General features: G+C 48.9%; 1 protein-coding gene across 4 annotated transcripts in view; it reads left to right on the top strand.

Moving 5' to 3' along the window:
- The first annotated feature begins 5,825 nt into the window (after window positions 1-5,825).
- LOC137564233 (WAG22 antigen-like) overlaps window positions 5,826-23,999 on the top strand; it is a 115,434-nt gene continuing 97,260 nt past the window's right edge. For 2 of the 4 annotated variants that reach the window (XM_068277838.1, XM_068277833.1), the window contains exon 1: window positions 5,826-6,150. The gene's annotated coding sequence lies outside the window, so the exon portion shown is untranslated. Of the gene's footprint in view, window positions 6,151-8,878; window positions 8,899-23,999 lie in introns of those variants that run through there. The other 2 variants (XM_068277835.1, XM_068277836.1) reach the window with 2 other exon arrangements.

Raw genomic sequence — 23,999 nt, 5'->3', positions numbered from 1 at the left:
ACCTGAATGCTGAGGAGGAGGAGCAGAGCGCCGCAGGCACTGTATGGGGATTGCGGCTTGGGGAGGACGACATGGCACAGGAAGAGGACAGGCATGTGATATGGGACTATGAGGACGATGAATATCTTGTTGCCAAGGCCCACTTGTTTCCCATGGGTGTGCACATGTTACGCTGCCTTCCTGGCCCCTATTGTCGGACACAGGGGGACATGAAGTGGCTGCTGCAATGTGTTAACCATGCCTGCCTTTCTAAAGAAAGTTACTACCTGCATACCTTGGTTCATTTTTTGGCTGTTGTACTACCAGTGAGTTGCCATGGTCCTTCTGTGCTGCCGAACTGACCGTCCGCTTTGTCCTCCTGACTCAGTCGCTACTACACTCTGTGTTCACACTGCCCGGGTCACCGGACGCATGTAATTTTTTGTGCAGCACCAGGGATGCTCAAATTCGGCTTCGGGAGATATCCGGATTTTTGCTATCCGGATATCTCCCAGTAATGCTGTGCGGGCTGGGCGGGGTGGTCAAGCTTACCTCTCTGACGTCTTCATCGGTCGTCCCTCGGCGCCTCCCACGATGCGCTCCAAGCGGCGGTCACCTGATTACAAACACTTCCTCCTTCCGGGTTGAAGGAGGAAGTGTTTGTACTCACGTGACGTGCATGGAGCGCATCGTGGGAGGCGCCGAGGGACGACCGAAGAAGACGTCAGAGAGGTAAGCTTGACCCCCCCGCCCAGCCCGCACAGCATTACTGGGAGATATCCGGATAGCAAAAATCCGGATATCTCCCGAAGCCGAATTTGAGCATCCCTATGCAGCACTATTACACTATGATACTACCAGTGAGTTGCCATGGTCCATGGTCCTTCTGTGCTGCCGCACTGACCGGCCTCTTTGACCTCCTGACTCTGTCGCTACTAAAGTCTGCGTTCACACTGCCCGGGTCCACTGACAACTCTGCTGTTATGTCATTGCTAATCGCTGCAAACCCCCCCCCCAAAAAAATTACAAAAACCTCTCTGGGTCTTTTTGGCGTCAACCACTCATCCTCCTCCAGTGGTACCATCACCGCCAAGTGCCATTGGGACTCACCTTCACCTCTGTGATTGCTTAACGTGTATTTCCCTGTTTAAAATCACTTATTACCAATTAATAGCCCCATTTAAAATGCTGATTTCAGTTTAAAATCCATTTTTTCAAAAACAAAAAATTATTTTTGGAATTTTTTTTGTTTAAGTTATAGCCCCTTATCACCTTGATAATCCATGCAATTTGGGGGATTGTAGCATGTATGGGGGCTTTGCTATTAACGTTAAAAGAAAATCCGAATCCGGCCATGGATCTGGCCGTGATTGCCTCATTCACGATCGAAAATCGGCGTTGTGGCGTGGACGTATTTCATAATACGGAACCAATCACGCCGGAGGCGGATTTTTTTTTTTTTAAAACAACGGCCGTGGTTGCCGAATTCGTGGATCGAGACATCCGAGCATCACTGCTCCATTCAGTTGGGGGCACCTCTAGCTACCTAATTCTTGGGGGCACCTCTAGCTACCTAATGCTTGGGGGCACCTCTAGTTACTTAATACGGAGGATAGCTCTGGCTGTCTAATAATAAGGGGAACCTGTATTTACCTATGACAGGCAAGTGAACTAAGGGAGAAGTGACAGCTGGGCCAACCAGTACACTTGTAGGTAAATGGAGGACAAAGTCTAGGGTGCCAGGATATTTGTGCCTATAGGCTCCTGTGATGTAAATCCGGGCCTGGATGCTTGGCTGGTTTAGCAAGGAAAGGTAATTCCTAGGTGTCCCCACATTTAGATACTGGTGTGGAGGGTGATAAAAGGGTACCCCGAAAAGAAAAAACTCACAGAGAAAACGGGACCCCCGATGGGGTAGAATGTCACAAAGCGACATTCACAAAGCAATTAGTAGAATTTGGTACTCACAAAGTGATGTTGCAAATGGGCAGCCAACCAATGCAGGCTGAATCAGAATCATTTTAAAGAGGAACTCCAGTAAAAATAATGTAATAAAAAAGGTACTTCATTTTTACAATAATTATGTATAAATGATTTAGTCAGTGTTTGCCCATTGTAAAATCTTTCCTCTCCCTGATTTACATTCTGACATTTATCACATGGTGACATTTTTACTGCTAGCAGGCGATGTCAGTGGAAGGGGATGCTGCTTGCTTTTTTGGCAGTTGGAAACAGCTGTTATTTCCCACAATAAAACAAGGCTCCCACAGTGGGAGGGGTTTTACTACAATATCAGCCATACAGAGTCCCTGATGATCCGTTTGTGAAAAGATATTGATTTCTAGTGGGAAGTTCAGTTCTAGTGGCATGAAGTTCAGTTCTTGGTTACGGTTTCTTTTTAATGGCCAAGCAAGACTGGGTCGTGCCCGGATTTGGGTTTGGCAGACACAATTGCTCAGAGTAGCAATATGAAGTGTTAACTGTTAACAGTTGAACAAGCGCAACTGGAGCAGGGTGCTCATCACAAGCTCATAATCACCGCTACCCCATGATAACCAGCTTATTTTTGCGATCATGAGGTCGAAATTGGCATCCCTGATCACGAATGCTGGTTTTGAATGCGTTCGTGATTGCATTCAGAATCAGACTCATGATCACGGGTTAGCTGTGATCACGAGCTCAAAAATGGAAATTACGTTGTTGGGCCAATTAGAGGGCTCCCAGTAGAGGCCCTAGCAACCAATCAGAGGAGGGGAGCCTCTGCCTTCCCCTCCTCTATATAAGGTGGCAGCCATGTTGAGAATCTCGTCCTTGCTCAACTCTGGTAGAACTGATAGCTTCTCTGTGCTATCTAGCTGTGAGCAATGGTTTTACTGTGAAAACAGTGCGTTTTACCTCATTTACACCTGTACAACACAAATATTGTATTGATTTAGTGTTAGCTAGTCATTTACAGTCAGTGTAGTGTATAGTGTGTATACTGTGCGCTAGCTTAGAATTGAAGCTGAGTTAGATTAGCTTATCTGGGGTCTGTGTGCAGGCCAGGACTGCTAGCTAGGTAGCCCTACTAGCCTGTAGGTAGATTAGGGTTGTTGATTTATCATCTGTACTGTTAGTTAATATAGTGTTAGACTAGCAGACAGTACTAGAGCAGCATCTGTGTCTGTCACTGATTCTGCAGCTGCTGCCTGTAGTGTAAGTGTGACAGACAGTGTTAGTGTCACTCACTGTCACTCTCTTGTTGTCTCACACTCTAGTGTTCTGGTGTTCATACTGACTTACTGTTACTTTTACACATTTAAATTTGTCCGACCGTCATCAGACACATTTAATGAAAAAAAAAATGGCGTTCACCTTTTTTTAAAATTTATCTTTATTAAATTGTGCAATGTCTGCCACCAGGAGCAGGGGCAGAGGCAGCACCATCGCCGCCGCTGGCAGGTCTATGGCTGGTCCGCCGCCAGCCGCTAGGTGCTCAGCTGTCAGGAGGGAGCAGCTGAGAGGGGCGGTGCAGAAATTTGCACCCATCTTTGGCCAGGGTCAGTGGGCCATTGAGGAGAGGCAGGCAGAGGCTGTCATGGAGCTGATGGTGAAGCAGGAGGCCACTGGTTCCACACAGACCTCCAGTGTGACCACCACTCCTGTTGTCAACTAGAGGGAATACATGGCCGCACTTTCCTTCCCACAACTGAAGTGCACACGATCAGGCCACCAGAGCACAAGGTGGCAATGAAGTCTATGTATTCCAAAAGGATCAGCACACTCAAAGGATATATTGCAAAATGTATAGCTCTTTTGAATGAAAAACGATATCCATACAAGAAATTGTGTGTCAGAGAAGGGCCAGCAAACTGCAATAGATAGGCATCACAGACACCCACAGTGCATGAAAGCCATTCTTTCCCGTAAGATTAGATTTTGTATTCCCCTGATGTTTTGGTGATCCAGGGATTCTAAATCTCTACTCACTAAATAATAATAATAAAAAAAATCTTACCTCGGGGCACACACTAAGGGCTGATATAAATTTAGGGGCCGGATTAAAGGGGGTCACACCTGCCTGTTTTTTTGATTTTCTTCCAATAGTTCCACCAGATCTTGTATAGCCTGTCTGTCCTGTATGTCCGGGAAATCATTCTCAAGTTGTTCAGCAACATGAGTAGGTTTGTCAAACATCTTTTTCAGGGCCAGACACCTGCAAAAGAGATATACATCCTTGAACACTTCAAAATAATCAAAATGATTAGTTGGGGCAAAATAAAGACCTTTCTGAAGGACAGAGGCTTCATCCTCACTCAAGGGTTTGTCTGATAAGTTAACTATTTTTAGTACCTCAGAGTGTTGTGTATAATAATTGGAGGCCGCCTCTCTGATAGATTTGCAAAGCTCTGATTTACTGTGATCACATCTTGCTTTAGCTTATAATCTGCTTTAGCTTATAATCAAGACTAGCCAATCAGAGGCTAAGATGTAGTGTGTTCTCCAGGTCGCGCTCCCCCGCAGCTTACCAGAGGTGCAAGGTCAGTCCGCCAGAAAACCAGGCAGGACAAAGATCCAAAAGTATGCAAGGACCAGCAGTCTCCACAAAGACTTTCTCCAAAACAGACTTTCTTTATTTAAAATCTTCACATACAAAGCACTAAAAACATCAGAGGACCAGGAGAGATCCACAGCAATTGGATAATCATGGTCAATGTCCATCAAAAAGCTTACTCTCCCAGATCCAATAGGTACAATAATGGAAAAGCAGGTAGACAACACATTCACAGCATCACTGTTTCGGGCCTAATGCCCATCCTCCAGCCAAGAAACCTGCACATGGACGTTAATCCTAAAACAAATCTGTTTGGGACATATAATGCTGTGACTTTGGTGTTTACCCATTTGTCCACTTTTATAGCCTTTTGGATCTGGGAGAGTAATCTTTTTGATTGACAGTGACTATTTCTGATGATTGTCTAATTGCTGTGGATCTCTCCTGGCCCTGCCATGTTTTTACTGCTTTGCGTGTGAAGATTTTGAATAAAGTCTGTTTTGGAGAAAGACTTTGTGAAGAGTGCATCCTTGCATACTTTTGCCTACCTCCCAATTTTTTGAGATCAAAAAGAGGAACACTTAAGCCATGCCCCTGCCACACCCCTAATCACACCCACGATACAACCCTATTCACGCATAATATAATAATTGCATGAGAAAAATATGTTGTCTTTTTTTCGTGTACAACAACACAATATTAGCTATTATAGTGGCGTAATAGCTAGTGGTGCATAGCAGCAGCACACAATTCTGTGGACCCTGGTGGTGTGAGCACAGACAGCAGGAGGTTAAATGCAGCAGCAGGAGGAGGAGTAGTGATGTGTGGCAGCAGACGGCATAGGCCATGGCACCTAGCGGTGGTACCACGGCACAAACAAAAATAAACAACCGTGAGGTTCCAGGACATGGCGGTACAGCCGCAGTTGAGTTCTCCCCACAACTCAGACAGCACAGTTTGCATCCCAGACACCTAAAAATAAATATATATATATTACATTACTGCAAAGTGGGTGTTCTTCCTCTCGTTTTTGCATGCTTTGTGGTGGAGATATGGCCCTTTGAAAGGTAGTAATTAGAATAACTGTGTGAGAAATTAAATGGAGTGTAATGTAAAATACGTCTACAAGATGGCACTAGAAGCTATGTATAATGGAAAAAGATTTTTCAATGAAACTATCGTTTAAAAAAATCCTGGTAAAAAGGTGGTGTTATACAAAAAACGGCCACATGATGTCACTGAGGAGACTGCAGAGGGAATACCACATGACAAGGGGAAAAGATTTGGATATAAGGAAATGCAGCACAGACGTTAGCATGCAGCATGTTCCGATGAAGGCCCAAGATGGCGGGGGCCGAAATGCATTAACAGCCGCTGCAGGCATGCGTTCTGGATCCCTACAAGCGACTCCCACGCGGCAGTACATGGATGGCTAGCAGGGGGCTGTGATGAGGAAGCCTGCTCTGTGAGGAGAGTTTGCATCTAGGCTGGAGAGAGCCTCTGCGTGTACATCGCTTACAAGGTGGTCATCCATTGTTTATACTGCCGCAACCAGCGCTACAATCAGGAAAGGAACTGTACACTGAAAGTGCATGGCACTGAAGTACTGGATTGCACTTGGTAGAGTTGCTTGAGAGGTGGGATCGCAAAACAGGTTGTATGCCTTTCTAAATTTCTAAATCTGACTTGCCCTGGCAAACACAGGTACTTCTCTGAGAATTGCCAGCATAACGACAAATCTACTTGTTTCACCTCCCTGTCTAGCACCAAAAAATGTTGACCTCTCAGGTCATGGTGTAAGACATGTGTGGAAGAAACAGGTGTCCCCAGTGATACTACTGGAAAAACTACCTGTGTTTTTCCAGCGGTAGGAACTAAGGAAGTAGCGGTGCATAAAGAATTGTCGCACTCTTTCCACCTGTTTACCCAGACATCTCGGTGCCTCCATGCAAAAGATCCTTCCCCAGGAAAATCGATAAATCGCTCCTTGTCAAGTCTCACTAAAGGAGTTTTACCTTTTTAATAAGGCTTGAGCCATTATCTAAAAATCCGCTGTTAACTCGGTCTGCATAGACAAGCATGCGATTTCCCATGCATTACCCCTAGCATGTGCAATCATCTTCTGAAGAATTATTTGAATGTGCCTTTGAGTGTACCCCTGAACTTTATATGTGTTGTGCGTTAACTGTTCCAAAACCAAGTTCAGATGATGTTGGGTACCCACATTCTGTTGTCCCAATGTGCCTAATTGTTGAATGGCCTCGGACCTACCTTCTATGTCTACACTGTTTGCTACCCCCATTCCAGCGCCCATGCCTCCCAAGATTGTATCTGCTAAATCCCGGGACCTTCTTCTGGCTACACTATTCCCTGTGGAATGTGCCCATGACATAAAAGCCTGTACCAGGGTGGCATGCTGCAGTTAGGGTAGATATTAGATATTACCCACTCTTCTAAGTTAACCTGCCAAGTGATCAATTGAAGCTGGGCCTCCATGATAACTGGAGTTGCCCTCAGTTGATTTAACTGAAAAGGGCCACTTTTTACAACTTGATGTGTATCACATGACGGTAGGTATGGTTCCTGGGTAGTCACTGGCAGTGTGACTACCTGAGCTTTAGGAGTCATGGGAACCCCTACTTTTACTGTTACGGTTCCCCTTTTCATTATGCAAGATCTATTTGGACCTTTAAATTCTAGGGACTGTGGGATGCAAAAACCGTGTGTCCATGGTCCTTCATCCTCCCGGACTAAGGGCGCTATTTTTAAACTCCCTCGTTTTAGTCCCATCACCCTTCCATCATAGAGAGTCCCCTGGGTGCTACCTGATGTATCCCAGGATTCTACCTCTCTACTCCAAAAAGTCCCCTGATCCATTAAACTCACGTCCCATGCTAACCCTTGTGGCCCTCTCCAGAAGAATCCTGTTGGTACTCTTTCCTTTGGGAAATTGATTAGCATCTCAATGACAAAAGATGTTCCCAACTGTCCAGATTGGACCTTTTCCCCCCTTATGTCCTGAGGCAAAATGCGTACCTTAGGTCGGGAAGAATGTACTCTCTGCAATCTTTCAGTTAAGAGTACCTCCTCACTTACCCATCTAGCATGAGAATAAGTGGCTAAATATGGACTGTGCAATATTGACTCATACTGTGACCCGTGTAGTGAGGATGGTGTTACCTGTGTTGGCTCTCCCTTTCCTGGAATCACTCTCCACATCCTCTTTGTCACCTGAACATGTGGCTGGATCTTGATTTTTACTTCTCGTTCCGAGAACCAAATCCCTTCTGCTTTCCAGCCTTTACGTGTGTATAGTTGTCTCAGAGACGCTCTGTCGGTTGCTCCAGAGTGTGATATTGTTCACTGCTTCTCTCCTCGAAGGAGAAGTGGCGCTTACTGCTCGTTCCTCTCCAATCTAGAACCATCTCACTCCAGAGAACCAAGACAAGGTAATCCTGAACAACACACTCCAACTTTTGCATGTACCCATTGTACTGCAATGTACCTTTTAATAAAACTTTGGATCGGTGCGTTGGTTCCGGGAGTGTGACATTCCAGAGCAGATTTAAGCTGCCGTTCACATCACACTTCCAGCACACTTGACCCTTCATACCTTTCACCAACATTTTGCGATGAAATTTGTTTCCACCTGGCACAAGTGATCTTTTCCTCCTTCCCTGTTCGGTCCAGTCGGGCCAATCAGAGGGAAGTGCAAAAGGATCAGTACCTTTTTCTCCAAACATTAACATGCTTGGACCTTGTGGTCTCCTTAACCCCTTATTGTTCATAAGAATGTCCTCTACTCGGTCTCCTAGAGTGAAATGGCAGCCTACGATCACAATCAGCACGGTACTCTTCATTATGAGAGCACCTCCTTGGGAAAGAAAAACATTAGCAATTTGCATTATGCCTTGCTCAGTCAGTTTTTTTAGTCTCTTTCCGATCTTGGAAATCTTGCTTTTCTCCAAACCAGGATTGGCCTCTGGAAACTTTTGCTTATCTGACTGACATGTCTGTCTCTGTCTCTGCTGCCAGCACCTCAGCTTTCTCGATTCCGTATCGCCAAACTCCTGAAACCGCTCTTGGGGACCCGTCTGCAGCCAGCCCAGTTCTCGGTGGGGGCGGACAGCTCCTCTGGCTACCGGAAAACACTTCCGGCTCACTCGCCGCCGATTAGCCTAGGCTTAAAGGGGCCTCTGACATCAGCCATCGCTCCACGTGGTCCGCACACATCGGGACTGCTTCTGCTTCTCCTCCTGATGCGGCCCAGGGGGGCCTGACAAATTGGACACCTCTCCTCCAGGCTCACCTCCAGCAGCTACAGCAGCCCTCAGAACCTGCGATCGAGAAGACCAGCTTCCTCAAGCATCTGCTGAGCCCACATGGTGAGATCCTGTCTCTGTTGACACAGTGTACTCTGCCTGCTACTGCTCTGCTTGCTGCTGTGTTCCATAGCGCCACTCACTGTACTGCACTGTGACCTGGTCACTCTAGTCTGGCCTGCCATCCACCATACCGGGTTCTGCGGGACCCTAGGACTCTGCCTGCTACTGACCACACACGTGGGGTCTATTGTCTCTGCGCTGCTTGCTGCTGTGTTCCATAGCTTCACTCACTGTTCTGCACTGTGCCCTGGTCACTCTAGTCTGGCCTGAACTAGCCTTGCCATCCACCATACCGGGTTCTGTGGGACCCTAGGACTCTGCTCTGTACCCCACGTCCATACACTGTGAGACCTAAAACTGGGTCCCACCGCTGCCTATGCTGCATACCAGCTGGGCCGCTCACTGTACTGTGCCCTGTTTGCTGCTCCAACCTGATCAGTAGCCGGCAGTTGCCTACTATCTGCCCGCCTGCTACCATACCTGCCTTGCCATCAAGGTCACTGCAGACCACCCCTGCTTCAGTCTCGGAAGATGTGCTCTGACCCCTGCCAGTGTGACCCCTGTACCACCTCAACCCGGTCAACGTCTAACGTCCCTCCTCCTTCTAACGCGGGACCAGGGGCGGACTGACAACTCATGGGGCCCCCGGGCAATAGGAGAATATGGGGCCCCCATACCAGTGTTACCCACCTTTCACGTTATATTTTTACAGACTAAGGTATAATAATTTATTGACAACAGTAAATATGTTATATTGTACACTGACAAAACGCCAAAAAATGGGTGTGGTCACGCAACAGAATGTGGGCGTGGTCATGGGTGGGGCAAAATATACATGACCTTAGCAGTGGTGTAAAAGGTCTGCCGGGGAAGTTTGAACTCTGCCATAGTGTTTCCCCGCAAAATACATGTAATCTGACAGCATTTCACCAAAAATCCATGCAATTTGGCAGAGGTTCCTCCAAAATACAGATAATATGGCAGTCGTTCCCCCAAAATACACAGAATCTGGAAGCAGCAGTCCCCCCATTATACACAATCTGGCAGCGGTTCCCCAAAAATACACATAATCTGGCAGCTGTTTCTCAAAATACACTTAATCTGGCAGCAGCAGTTCTCCAAAAATAGTTAATCTGGCAGCAGTTCCCCCAAAATAGGTGCCCCCAGTATAGGTAACCAGGTCAAAAGGTATCCCCAGTGGAAGTATCCAGGTCTATAGGTTTTCCCAGTGCAGGTATCCAGATCTATAGGTGTCCCCAGTATAAATAGCCTAATCTACAGGTGTCCCCAGAATAGATAACCAGGTCTATAGATGTCCCCATTTAAGATAGCCAGGACTATAGATGTCCCCAGTTAAGATAGCCAGGTCTATAGGCTTCCCAAGTATAGGTAGCCAGGTCTACAGGTGTCTCCAGAATACAGTAGGTAGCCAGGCCTATAGGTGTCCCCAGTACAGATAGCCAGGTCTATAGGTGTCTCCTGTATAGATAGCCAGGTCTTTAGGTGTCCCCAGTATATGTAGCCAGGTGTATAGGTGTCCCCAGTATAGCCAGGTCTATAGGTGTCCCCAGTATAGCCAGGTCTATAGGTGTCCCCAGTATAGCCAGGTCTATAGGTGCCCCCAGTATAGCCAGGTCTATAGGTGCCCCCAGTATATACAGTCAGGTCTATAGGTGCCCCCAGTATATACAGCCAGGTCTATAGGTGCCCCCAGTATATGTAGCTAGGTCTATAAGAGCCCCCAGTATATGTAGTCAGGTGTATAAGTGCCCCCAGTATATGCAGCCAGGTGTATAGGTGCCCCCAGTATATGCAGCCAGGTGTATAGGTCTCCCCAGTATATGCAGCCAGGTGTATAGGTCTCCCCAGTATATGCAGCCAGGTGTATAGGTGCCCCCAGTATATGCAGCCAGGTGTATAGGTGTCCCCAGTATATGCAGCCAGGTGTATAGGTGCCCCCAGTATATGTAGCCAGGTGTATAGGTCTCCCCAGTATATGCAGCCAGGTGTATGGGTGCCCCCAGTATATGCAGCCAGGTGTATAGGTGCCCCCAGTATATGCAGCCAGGTGTATAGGTCTCCCCAGTATATGCAGCCAGGTGTATAGGTGCCCCCAGTATATGCAGCCAGGTGTATAGGTGCCCCCAGTATATGCAGCCAGGTGTATAGGTCTCCCCAGTATATGCAGCCAGGTGTATAGGTGCCCCCAGTATATGCAGCCAGGTGTATAGGTCTCCCCAGTATATGCAGCCAGGTGTATAGGTGCCCCCAGTATATGCAGCCAGGTGTATAGGTCTCCCCAGTATAGCCAGGTCTGTAAGTGCCCCCAGTATAAACAGCCAGGCTTGTAGGTGTCTCCAGGAGGGGAGACAGCCAGTGAAGGAGGGCGATTTGCATAGCAGCGGAGAAGGGGGGAAGTTTCCCCCCCCCTCCTTCTCTCACCTTGGGCCCCCCCTTCCTGGCTCTCCCCCCTCCGTAATCTGCAAAGTGCAAACAACTGGAAGCGGCTGACAGCGGGCGGAGACTTACCGCTGTTCAGCCACCGGAGGCATCGCTGATCTGTGTGCAGCTAGTCTGGGCTTCTCAAGCCCACACTAGCTGCACACAGATCAGTGATCCATCCAATGGCTGAACAGCGGTAAATCTCCGCCCGCTGTCAGCCGCTTCCAGCTGTTTGCACTTTGCAGATTATGGAGGGGAGAGCCAGGAAGGGGGGCCCCAAGGTGAGAGAAGGGGGGGGGGAACTTCCCCCCTTCTCCGCTGCTATGCCCATCGCCCTCCTTCACTGGCTGTCTCCCCTCCTGCTCAGGGTTCTCTTGCGGGTGGCGGGCCCCCCCTGACCACGGGCCCTCGGTCCGTGCCCGAGTGCCCTAATGGTCAGTCCGCCCCTGCGCGGGACTCTTGCTATTGGTGCGGAACGGGCAACACACCTCATCACCACCCTGTCGAGGGAGGACCTCCTCAAATGGGAACCCCCGGGTAGCCCCCAGCCGCCTGCGAGAACCCCTCTGTGGGACGCAGTCACAGCCCACATCCGACATCTGACCACCGAGTGAGCTCAGAGAAAACGCCGCCACAGAGGGAGAAGGGTGGGTGCCCAGGTGCGGCTCAAGAGAAAAAGCCTACGCTCTCCTGTCCCTGCCATCCTGCTAGCAAATGTTTGCTCACTCCCAAGCAAAGTGGAGGAGCTGCTCCTTTTACTCAGCAGCAAACCCTTGATTGGCAATAACACCCCAGTTCTCTGCTTTACTGAGACCTGGCTGAGCGACAGCATCCCCGACAACCCCTTGCAACTGCCAGGCTACGACCTCCTACGTGCAGACCAGGACCTAGCTCTCTCTGGGAAAAAGAGCGGGGGGGGGAGGGGGGGAATCTGCTTCTACATCAACACTGCCTGGTGCACAAACACCAGCATTCTCAGCAAGACCTGCACCCCAGATGTTGCATTCTTTGCCATAAACTGCAGGCCTCAGTATTCCCTGAGAGAGTTCTCTTCCCTCATTCTCGTTGGGGTCTTCATTCTCCCAAACGCTTGCACCAAGACTGCTCTGCAGGCACTTACCGACAGCATCTCGCGGTGGGAAACTGCCCTCCCGGAGGCCCTCTTCATCATCCTGGGGGACTTCAACAGTGCAAACCTACGTCAAGAGATGCCTCACTACAAACAACACATTACCTGCCCCACCAGGAATCGCAACATCCTGGACCACTGCTACACGGTCCACAAGAACGCTTACAAGGCCATCCAGGGAGCTGCCCTGGGAAGTTCCGACCACAACACAATCCATCTGATCCCCACTTACAGGAGACTTCTGGAGTCTGTGAATCCCACCATCAGAACTGTAAAAAAATGGACTGTTGAAGCCAAAATGGAGCTGCAAGCTTGTTTTGATTCCACCGACTGGAGGATCCTGGAGGCACCCACTCTGGATGAATGGGCAGAGAATGTTACCTCCTACATCAGCTTCTGTGAAGAAGCATGTATACCATCCAAAACCTTCAAGGTCTTCCCCAACAACAAGCCCTGGTTTAATGACAAACTGCGCCGGCTCCGGAAGAATAAGGAGGCGGCACACAAGTTTGGCTCCCCTGAGGAGTTTAGAAAAGCAAGGAACGCCCTAAAATGTGAACTGCGCATTCTCTGAAAGGGTGGGACTCTGCCTCCAGTCCAACAATACACGAGAAGTATGGAAAGGCCTTAGGGCTGCCACGAACTTCAAACCTCCCCCTCAGCCTGTGACCCCCAGCCTCCAGCTGGCCGAGGAGCTCAACAAATTCTACTGCAGATTCGAACTCCAGTCCAAGCAACTCAAGGCCCCTGCAACCATGGCTAAGGTGCAGGGGGAACTCTGCGCCTCGGCTCCAGTTGGCATCCAAGAAGCAGAAGTTCTCCGGCACCTCCGCAAACTGAACCCCAGGAAGGCTTCAGGCCCGGATGGTGTGTCATCGGTATGCCTAAGAACCTGCGCAGTTCAGTTATCTCCTGTGCTCACCTCCCTTTTCAAGCGGTCGCTATCAGAAGGTACAGTCCCCTCCTGTTTCAAGAGGTCGACAATTATACCAGTCCCCAAAAAAACAGGCAGCACGGATCTTAACAACTTCAGACCTGTGGCCCTACCTTCCAACATTATGAAGATCCTGGAGAGACTGGTCTTTGCCCACCTCAAGAACTACACCAACACCCTCCTTGACCCGCACCAATTCGCATATAGGGCAAACAGGTCTGTGGAGGATGCCATCAACGTCAGCCTGGCATACATCACAGAACACCTGGACAGGCCTGACTCCTACGCTAGAATCCTGTTCCTGGATGTTAGCTCTGCATTCAATATGATCTGCCCAGACATCCTGCTTGCCAACCTGGTGCGGCTCGGAGTTGACCTCACTCTCTGTGCATGGGTCAAAGACTTCTTGTCTGAGAGAACGCAACAGGTCAAGCTCGGCAACTGCTCCTCCAGCGTGAGAACTACAAACACTGGTGCTCCGCAAGGATGTGTACTGTCCCCACTCCTGTTCTCCTTGTACACCAACAACTGTACCTCAACCGTTGGCTCTGTGAAGGTCATCAAATTTGCAGATGACACCACCATCATCGGCCTAATTGGTAGCAACGGAGAGCACGAGTACCGCAGCGAAGTCGAAAGAATCTGCAACTGGTGCAAGGAAAACAATCTAGTACTCAACACAGCAAAGACTGTTGAATTGACTGTTGACTTCAGGAGGCACCCCCCTCCCCTCCCACCAGTCCGCATAGGCGATACCGAAGTCACTAGGGTACCATTGGTGCGGTTCCTTGGAACAACCCTTACCAACGACCTGAAATGGGGAAAGAACACCACCACAATTCAGAAAAAATCTCAGCAGAGGCTATTCTTCCTGCGACAACTTAAAAAATTTGGCATGCCACGGGAACTGCTGACCAGCTTCTACACTGCAACCCATGAGTCCATCCTCTGTTCCTCAGTCATCGTCTGGTATGCTAGTATGACGGCTAGTGACAGGTATAATCTGCAGAGAGTCATCACTGTGGCAGAGAGAATCATTGGATCACCACTGCCATCTCTTGATCTCCTCCACTCTGCCAGAATGAAGAAGAGGGCCACCAGGATCTCTTGCGACCCCTCCCACCCTGGCAGTCACTACTTTGATCTCCTCCCATCGGGTCGCCGCTATAGAACTATCCCATCCAAAACCACCAGGCACAAGAACTCCTTCTTCCCCCAAGCAGTTCTGCTGCTAAGCTAGTGGAGCAGTACAGTAATTTCCTTGGCCAGGAAACCTCTCAGCTGTTTTTGAGTGATCCTCACACAGCTTTGGGACTCTTTGATCTAAATGACTTTACGCAGGCCCCATGGGGCCGTTCTTATCTGTCAAACTCTGTTAATGTCTATGTAGCTTGAACATTTGTAGATGTCTGTTTTTGTCTGCCTGCGCACCTATGTGCCTGTCTTTGTACCTGCATATGCTATGTGAACCACAAATAATTCCGAGTACGGTCGCACTTGGCGAATAAAGCAGATTCTGATTCTGATTCTGAAACAAATCAATTCTTATTAATGATTTGGGTTTATTAATGATTTGGGTTTCGTCATGCGGCTTGTACTCTGTACACCTCAGATTGATCAATATATACCGTAATTAATCTCGTTTTTTCATAGTTCTCCTGAACTCTGTTTACTCTTTTTGGTAGAGTGGAGCTAAACTCCTTTCCACTACCTAATGTACAATGTAATAAGTACTTACCTTTTTAAAATATGCTCCTATGGACTGCATCTTTGGAAGCTCTTACCTCACTGAAAACTCTTACCTCATCCCCTCCTTTACATACTCGGCCGCAGTATGTACTGAGTAAGGATGCCCCACACATGTAGCTGCTACCTGCAGACTGCTTTTCAGCTGAGCTTACAATGCTTAGTCATTTGCGTTTTTACTCACCTAGAACTTCATTGCTCACAACCAGCTCTGCTAGAAGTCCTGTTTTTTGTACCCTCTGACCAATGTTTGCCAATGCTACTACCTCCATACTTGCTCAAAAAATGGCTACCTCCCTGTAGGTAGGTGTGCTTTGCACTTTAACAACACAGGGTTCAGGGCTACGCATGCCAGCATCATATGCCTGCATGTGAATCACTGAATCAGTGTTGATCGGATACCTCATTATCCTATTCGAGTTTGGTCGAATTCGGATAGTAAACTAATCGAATTCACTCGAAGTTCGATATTCGAGTTAATCGAATATCCGATTCGACCGCGAATATCCGACGTCACCATCCAAGTCTGTATTCGAGTAAAATATTCGAGCTGGCCTTAAATAGCTTTTAAAACTTGTATTGGAGGTCAATGATGCATGAAACCACCTTTTTTATGAAGAAAAACATCAAGTGATTATGTGGTGATGTAGTAGTTATAAAAAAGGTATCAAAAATAGTAAATTAACTTCATGAAAAGTGTTTGCATGAGAAGGTGTGTCCAAAATGGTTGTAAGTTGGAAGTCTTCATCTTCTTCTTCTATATCTTCTTCTTCTTCTTCTTCTATATCTTCTTCTACTCGAATCTTCTTCATCTTCTACTTCTTGTATCTTCTTCAATTATCTTTTTCTTCTTCTATATCTTCTTCTTCTATATCTTCTTCTTCTTCTTCTATATCTTCTTCTTCTTCTGTATTTTCTTCTTCTTCTTCTTCTATATCTTCTTCGTCTTCTTCTTCTATATCTTCTTCTTCTTCTATATCTTCTTCTTCTCCTTCTTCTATATCTTCTTCTTCTTCTTCTATATCTTCTTCTTCTTCTTCTTCTTCTTCTCTATCATTATATTATGTGTCTTGGTTTTCCTTTCTTTTGTAATATTTTTTTTTTACTTCATTTGTGGAAATATTTTATTTTAATACCATAGTTATATTTGTGTTGATGGCATAATAGGTAGTGGCACATTGCAAGCCACAGCGCCTTTTTCTGTGTACCCTGGCGGTGGTAAAACACAGACATCAGCAGGAAGAGGAAGTAGTTGCAGCTATTGTAGTGTGGTAATAGCTGGTAGGAGAGTGGGTGGCAGCAGAAAATACTTCTTCTTCTGTTCTCCCTGGCAGTGGTAGCAGCACACAGACAGCAGAAGTTCAATGCAGCTACAGGAGGAGGAGTAGTGTGTGTCAGGCAGTGTGATGTGACTGCTGACATAATAGGCCCTGGTTCCTAGCGGTGGTACCAGGGCCGTAAATAAACAGCATGAGGTTCCAGACAGCGGTCGTGAAGCCCACATTGTGTCCAATACACAATTGGGACAGCACAGTTTTCAACCCGGACACCTCTAAAATAATTAAATGGTTTTTTTTTCAAAATAATGCAGCTATTTTTGATCGTAAATAGCTGGTGGTGCATGGGCAGCAGCACCTTGTAATGTGTTCCCTGGCAGTGGAGACACAGACAGCAGGAGGAAATACAGTAGCAGGCAGCGTGAGGAGGAGGAGTGTGTGGCAGACTGGCAGCAGGCAGCAGGAGGGCAGGCAGCGAGACATAATAGGCCCTGGGTCCTAGCGGTGGTACCAGGGCCATAAATAAACACCTTGAGGTTCCAGACAGCGGTCGTGAAGCCAACATTGTGTCCAATACAAAATTGGGACAGCCTAGTTTTCAACCCGGACACCTCTAAAATAATAACACAAAAAATTATTAAATATTTTTTTCAGAAATGCAGCTATTTGTGAGCGTAAATAGCTGGTGGCGCATGGGCAGAAGCACCTTTTCATGTGTTCCCTGGCAGTGGAAACACAGATAGCAGGAAGAAATACAGCAGCAGCAGCAGGTGTAATGTGTGTATGCCACTTCATGTCCCCCTCTCGCCGACAACAGGGGCCAGGAATTCGCCTTCCACCCAAGCCCGGTTCATTTTGAGAAACGTCAGTCTGTCCGCAGACTTGTGAGACAGACGAGATCACTTCTCAGTGACGACTCCACCGGCTGCACTGAAGCAACGTTCTGACAGTACGCTGGAAGGGGGGGCAGGAGAGCACTTCCAGGGCGTTCTGCGCAAGCTCGCTCCAGATCGGCAGGTGCTTGACCCAATATTCCATGGGATCAACAGGGGCAACGCTGTCAAGCCCACTGACCCCATGTAGTCAGCCACCATGCGGGTCAAGCGCTGTCTGTGACCGGAGAAGGATGCTGCTGCAGGCACCTCCTCTCTAGTCCCTGGCAGCTCTACACTCATGTAGAGCTCGTTGGTCAGAGACAGCAGGTCTGTGGCGCGCGTGCGCTTGCTGCTGGTGGATGCAGGCACCTGCTGCTCCCCCTGTGCTGGCTGGACAATGGGGGTGGATGGCTGAGGGAAGGCTTCCTCCAAGCGCTCAACAAGGGACAGCTGCAAATCCCTCATTTGTTGCGCACTGTCTCCTCCTGCAGGCAGGAACTGGCTGAGCTTCCCCTTCAGACGTGGGTTCAGCATCATGCAGATCCAGATGTCCTCCCTCTGCTTCATCTGGATGACCCTTGGGTCCTTGCGCAGGCACCTCAGCATGTGCGCTGCCATTGGGAAGAGTCTGGCCACGTCTGCTGGCACATCATCGGCAGCCCCAGAGCCGACAGGGCTGTCCTCCTCATCCTCTGCCTCCTCCACCTCACCCTCTCTCCACCCCGCACCACTCCAGCTGCGCTCTGCTGCTCCCCCTCATCAGCAGCAAGGTCAGGGACCTCCACCAACTCCAAGCCCTCCTCCTCAGAGGTGGCCTGTGAAGCTGCCTGCAGCTCCTGCTGGTCCAAGGCTGCCGCTCCCTCTTCCAGCAGTGCATACAGGGCCCTGTCCAGCACACACACCATGAGGACCCACTCGCACACCATGGTCCCTGCTTACCATGTTGGTGGCCTGCAGGAAGGGTGCCAGCACTGAGCACACCTGCTGCATGTTCCCCCAGTCCTCTGTGGAGATGATGGACGGGAGGTTGGTGGCGGCACGCCCAGTTGCAGTGATGGCGGCAACTGTTGCTCGTGCAACGTACTGGCTGACAGCCTGCCTCTGTTCAACCAGATGCTCCAACATCGCCAGGGTGGAGTTCCAGCGAGTTGGAACATCGATCATGAGCCGGTGCTGTGGCAGGTGCAGCTCCTTCTAAACCTCTTCCAGGCTCGCTATGGCTGCAGGCGAGTGCCGGAAATGACGCACAACCTTCCTTGCTAGGTCCGCAGGAACTTTTGGACTACCAGGTTCAGGACGTGCGCCAGGCAGGGGATGTGGGTCAGGTCTCCCCTGCTGATTGCAGCAACCAGGTTTGCCCCATTGTCGGACACCACCTCTCCGACTCTGAGGCCTCTGGGGGTCAGCCAATTCCTCTCCTGCTCTCAGAGTTTGGCCAGGACATGGTTCGCCGTCAGTTTGGTCTTCCCCAGGCTGACCAATTCCAGCAGCGCTTGGCAGTGGCAGGGCTTCACGCTGCTGCTGAGGCGGGGGGTTTGGGCTGGTGTGCCGGAGGATGGAAGCGGATCAGAGGAACCAGCTGCAATTCCGCTGACCCTGTATGGTGGCACCACCCACTGCGTTGTTGCTGCTGCTGCTCTGACAGTGCCCGATGCTGCTCACCCCTCCTCACCCCCTTCCACCAAGCTGACTCAATGCGCGGTGAAGGACAGATAGCGGCCTGTCCCAAACCGGCTGCTCCACGAGTCCATGGTGACGTGGACCCGTTGACCCAACGCGTGATCCAGCCCTCTCCCGACATTGGCCATCACAGAGCGGTGAAGTGCAGGGATGGCCGTGCGTGCAAAATTATGTCGGCTGGGGATTGGCCAATCAGGGGCTGCACACATCAGGAGCGCACGCATGTCGTTCCCTTCCTGCACAAGGGAATAAGGCAGGAGTTGAGAGCACATGGCCCATGCCAGCAAGCCGTTCAGCTGACGCACGCGACGGCTGCTGGGATGCAGAACCCTGACCACCCCCTGGAAGGTGTCGCTGAGCAGGGTCAGGCGACGCCTTTTGCTGGCACGGGAATCACTGGAGGGAGCAGAGGAGGCCACTGAGGACTGGCTGCCAGAACAGGCCTCAGTGTCAGCGGCAGGAGTTGCAGAGGGAGGAGGAGCAGTGCGTTTCTGACGCACTCCTGCTGGTGCTGCTGGAGGAGGTGGAGGAGGGTGGGTGCCGACGGCTTCGCAGTGGTGGCGGGTCTGCCACTGCCAGCTTCTTTCAACTTCATGAACTCCTCATGTTTATGGAAGTGTTTCCCTGCCAGATGGTTCACCAGAGAGGTGGTGCCGTACGCAGAGGGCTCCTTCCCTCTGCTGAGCTGCTGGCGGCACTGGTTGCAGGTGGCATACTTGCACTCCACATATGGCAGGGTGAAAAAACTCCAAATTGGGGAGGTGAAGTTGCCCCTTCGGCTGGAAGGTGCTGCTGCCGCTGGTCTCCCTGTGGTGGTTGGGGGGGTTCTTGGTGCGGCTGGTGGCCCTGGCAGAACTCTCCGCCTCCGGATCAGCACCCTGTGTGGCCTGCATACCACGCCCACTTCTGATCCTGCCTATGCCTGTGATGTTGATCCTTCTAGCAAGGCCCGCAGACGCATCCTCCTCCTCCTCCTCAGAGCTGATGACATCCCCAGGATCTGCCACCCAGTCTCTGTCCTTCACCCTGTCATCATCATCCTCCCCCTCCGCAAACATGTCCTGCTGGGATGACCCCACAAACTCCCCTTCTGCATGCATGGGCTGAGGGACAGTCACCACTGTCTGACTGTCCAAAGCATCATTCCCCAAAGTGCCCATCAGCATTTCTTCCTCCTCCATTGCCAATTCTGCCGCAACAGCACTCCATAGCTCCGCTGTGCTTGGGGATAAGAAGGTGCTAAGTGACAGGGTGCTGGTGTTGCCCTCTGGGGCTGGAGAACTGCACTTTTCCTCCTCCTCCCCAGGCAGTGCTGGGCGGCTGCTGCTGCTCTTGCGAACAGGAGTGGTGGCGGAGGTGGAGGACTCGGTTCCAGAGCTAATGGTGGCCTGCTCATCCACCATCAGTTTCACCACAGAGTCTGTGTCCTTCTCCTCAATAGGACGGCTACGACCTGGCGGTGGGAGGAACATCTGCGCCACACGCTGCTGCTGCTGCTGTGTCTCTGCAGTGTGACTCCCAGCTGTTGGGCGGCCAAGGCGTCCACGGCCAGTGGCTAATGGCGGAATAGCCACTGGTGCAGACGCAGAACTGTGCATGGTGGTGGTGGTGGCGCGGCTGCCACGCCCACGACCTCCTCTCTTGCCGATGCCTTTGCTGCCCTTGCTGCCCCTGCCCAAACCGCGGCTGCCAGTGCCAGACATCGTATATTTTTAATATTATACAAATGAAAAAAAAAAGTTATGTATAGGCGGGTGGGACAAGTGGGGTACTTTAATGGGGTGGGACTGGTGGTGGTGGTGGGTGTGAGGTGACGGACAGGTGTACTCTACAGCAGAGATTGGTGTAGCGCTAACGAGAGAGTGCGCAGTGCACACAAAGACCCTAGCTGACGCTGACTGACGGTGTCCCTATACACAGACTACAGTACAGTACAATTCAGCGAATACACAATACAAGTAATATAAACAATAGGACGGGTGTAGCACTAACGAGAGGGTGCGGACAGCGCAGACGTGCACTGCGCACACAAAGACCCTAGGTAACACGGTGACGGACGGTCCCTATACACAGACTGGAGTACACTACAGTACTAACTAAACAATAGAAGAATCTAGCTAAACAATGAATAGAACAGGTGTGACTAGATTACAGAGAGCAGATACAGGACAGGTATAGCAGTAAAGCTGGGCCTTGCTAACTACAAAATAGGACAATAATCTATCTAACACAGAAGTAGTACAGTAGAATAGGACAGGTGAGAACACAGGTAAGGTAACTAGTAGGGACTAGAGCACAGAGCAGGGCAGGCTGCCTTGCCTAGGCACAGGGCACAGCTGGGGCCTAGCTGCTGGCTGCAGCTGCAGCAGCACCAGTGACAGTCTTCCTCCCTAGTCCCTAATCACACAAACTAAACTGCCTAAAATACAATCTATCTACAATACAAAGCAATACAGGTGGATATCAAGTGTTGGAGTGTAAAAACGCTAGGTATATTGAACAATAAATGCACTTGCACAGACAAAAAGCACTGGAGCAGTCTGTCAGTACAGTCAGTCAGTAAGTCGCAAGCAGGACGAGTGAGGCAACATGGCGTCCGCTATTTATAGAGGGGGGCTTGGCTAGGCTCCCCCTCTGTGATTTGCTGCAGTCAGAGGGCTGGGAGCCCTCTGATTCGCTTGTGAGGACTCGAGGTGACGTCTGACGTGACGCTATCCGAGCGGATGACGCTATCTGAGCTCGGATAGCTAGGATATCTCTGATTGCTATCCGAGTGCGCTCGGATAGCACAGCCCGGATAGCTAATACTATTCGAGCTCGGTATTCGAGCTCGAATAGTGAAAAAAGAGCTAGGATATCCGAGTATCTCGGATATCCTAGCTCGGATGAACATCACTACACTGAATGCCCACTGGGTAGGTAGTCCTATGGCAAACACTGTACTGATACACTGTCACTCTGTAAATGGCAATGCCTTGCTTCTTTGTAATTGCCCTATGAACTATTTTCAGTTCTGTTCTGTGCTAAACTTGGTAGGAGCTGGAAAAATATATATATGACCAATCAGTGGATGAGGAAAAGCACCTAAACAGCCCAGCATTGACCTCTTTGTCAAGCTCTGGACCTGTCCACGACAAAAACCTAAAAAAAAGGTTTACCGCACTGCAGCCGTGGCAACAGAAACCTGCATTGGTAAACTCCTTTTTTCCCGGGAAATATCTGACATTTATGTTTCTCCATGTACCGTGCTGGAAAACACTTCCTATAACCTCAGCAACTATGAATGTCTCATAGCAACTGCATGTTTCACATCTCTGGCATTCTTTCTCCCCGTGACCAGACTCTGGGAAAATACTCTTTACTCAGATACTCTGTAGAGTGTCTCTGTCCCCTCTATGGATCCCCGATCAGCTGCCCCATGCAAGGTGCCCGTTTACACAGCCCTGATCCCTGGATCCATGGCCCCCACCCTCGCTGACATGACGCTAGCTTGCCAGCTTCTCATTGAGGGCATGCCATTACGTGGGCGCTTCCAGCACCACCCCTCCCACCTACGTCACTAAGGTTGGGGCAACCTTTCCATGAACTGTGTCTCCATCTTGGAAACTGGAACATGCCAGACAGACCTACCGCAAGTCTGCTATTTGTCTTTCAATCAGCCCATTATCGGCTAGACAGACAAAAGAGAAAAAAAATGCAAACCCATTGACAGTTTTAACATGTGACTGATACATATCTTCCTGATTCAAAAATCTCTGTTCTCAGACACGCTGTTTGTGAGCCACAATCTCTACCCTGCTGGACGTCTCACAAACTCCCGCAAAGTCCAGCCACACAAATCCCACAAAATATGCAAACACTCAATGTTTACAGAAAAGACTGCCTCAATGTCTTCCCATCGGGCCTAGATAAACTCTTTAACCTTGGCTGGTTTTGTGTAAGACACAAAACCATGTTCCAGTGTTTCTAGAAATGCTGCTTAAAGAGACACTGAAGCGAAAAAAAATATATGATATAGTGAATTGGTTGTGTACTATGAATAATTACTAGAAGATTAGCAGCAAAGAAAATATTCTCATACTTTTATTTTCAGGTATATAGTGTTTTTTCTAACATTGCATTATTCTATAATATGTGCACAATACACAACACTCAGCATTCAAAATGAGTCTTTCAGAGCAGTCTGTGAAGTAATGACCTCTCCTCTAGCAGAGGAAAAGTAAATAGTCCAGGAACAGTTGAGATAATAAAAGTCAGATAACAGCCCTCTCCACAACTAACTTAGTCGGAGAGCTTAATGGCTTGTTTGCATAGAGATAACAACTGGAGTTTCTCAACTCTTCCTGTACTGGAAACAATTACACTGATGTATCTGATTTTAATGTTTTATTTCTTAGCTGTGCTACACATACAAATCATAATATCATCATTTTTTTTTCGCTTCAGTGTCTCTTTAAACAGAGACTCTGCAAATCAAGTATTTTAACTAAACTCAGTTAAAGTAACTGAGGCCCAAGAATTTAATCATATAATACTTAAATTCTAAAAGGTGGTTGTGGTGACAAAGATTTTTTTTTTCAAAGTACACAAATCGTAAACGGTCAGTAACAGTGAATGAACTACAAGCACGACACTTAACTGAGACAAGAGTGACAGACAGTGACACTAAAAGACTGTCTGTCACACATACTCAATACAGGCAGCCGCAGCAGTCAGAAATAATCACACAGATGCTGGTCTGCCTGCTAACTGGTACTGCAGCTGCTAGTCTAACACTAAATCAACTAACAGTACAAATGAACTACACTACACAACAACTACCTAATCCCTAACCTACCTACAGGCTAGTAGGCTAAGGCTACCTAGGCTAGCAGGCCTAGCCTGCACACACCTAAAAGCTAGCGTAGCACTGTACACTGCAGTATACACTAGCTGACTGAAAACTATAACACTCAAAACAATATCTATCTATAAATCAGTACAATAAATGTGTTCAAAATGTGTGAAGTAGCAAAAAA

Source organism: Hyperolius riggenbachi, chromosome 3 (genome assembly GCF_040937935.1).
Source record: "Hyperolius riggenbachi isolate aHypRig1 chromosome 3, aHypRig1.pri, whole genome shotgun sequence".
Taxonomy (NCBI): Eukaryota; Metazoa; Chordata; class Amphibia; order Anura; family Hyperoliidae; genus Hyperolius; species Hyperolius riggenbachi.
This window is presented reverse-complemented; position numbering and strand designations above follow the sequence as displayed.